We start from the raw sequence: 656 nt of genomic DNA, 5'->3' as shown, positions 1-656 counted from the left end.
GTGGGTATAAGATCCTCACCCTAGTTGCCTGGAAGTCAGTCTTCCACTAGCAGCCTTTGGATGAAGACATAGAACTCTCAGCTCCTCCTGTGCCATGCCTGTCTGGATACTGCCATGCTCCCACCTAGATGATAATGGACTGAACCTCTGAACCTGTAAGCCAGCCCCAATTAAATGTTTTTTTTTTAAAGACTTGCCTTGGTCATGGTGTCTGTTCACAGCAGTAAAACCCTAACTAAGACACCTATTATAATATCTATCTGTTATGCTCTTTACCTAGAGCCACAGACTTCTATTAATTTTGTTGTAGTAAATCTCCAACCCAAATAGGCCCAGGCAATGAAAACACAACACAGTTAAAGTGAATGTATGGTGTGCGCCTAGATTGGGCAGATCTACTGCTACACTACCATCTTCCACATCTATGAGACCCCTTAGAACTTGTGGTTTCTCCAAGCCATGTGCTTCTGCTCTGCTTTTCTTCTTCCTCCTCCTCTTCTGTGTCCTCTCCCTCTTCCAATATTATCTTCTCTCTCTCACTTTCTGTTCCACCTTCCCTTTTATCTGCCCAATCATCAGCTCTCCTTTATTTTACAAATTAAGGTGGGAAGCAGGTTTACAGGAAATTACCTGAGTGCTTACCCCCCAGTCCCAAA

The sequence above is a fragment of the Mus caroli genome, chromosome 6, assembly GCF_900094665.2.
Source record: "Mus caroli chromosome 6, CAROLI_EIJ_v1.1, whole genome shotgun sequence".
NCBI classification, from domain to species: Eukaryota; Metazoa; Chordata; class Mammalia; order Rodentia; family Muridae; genus Mus; species Mus caroli.
This window is presented reverse-complemented; position numbering follows the sequence as displayed.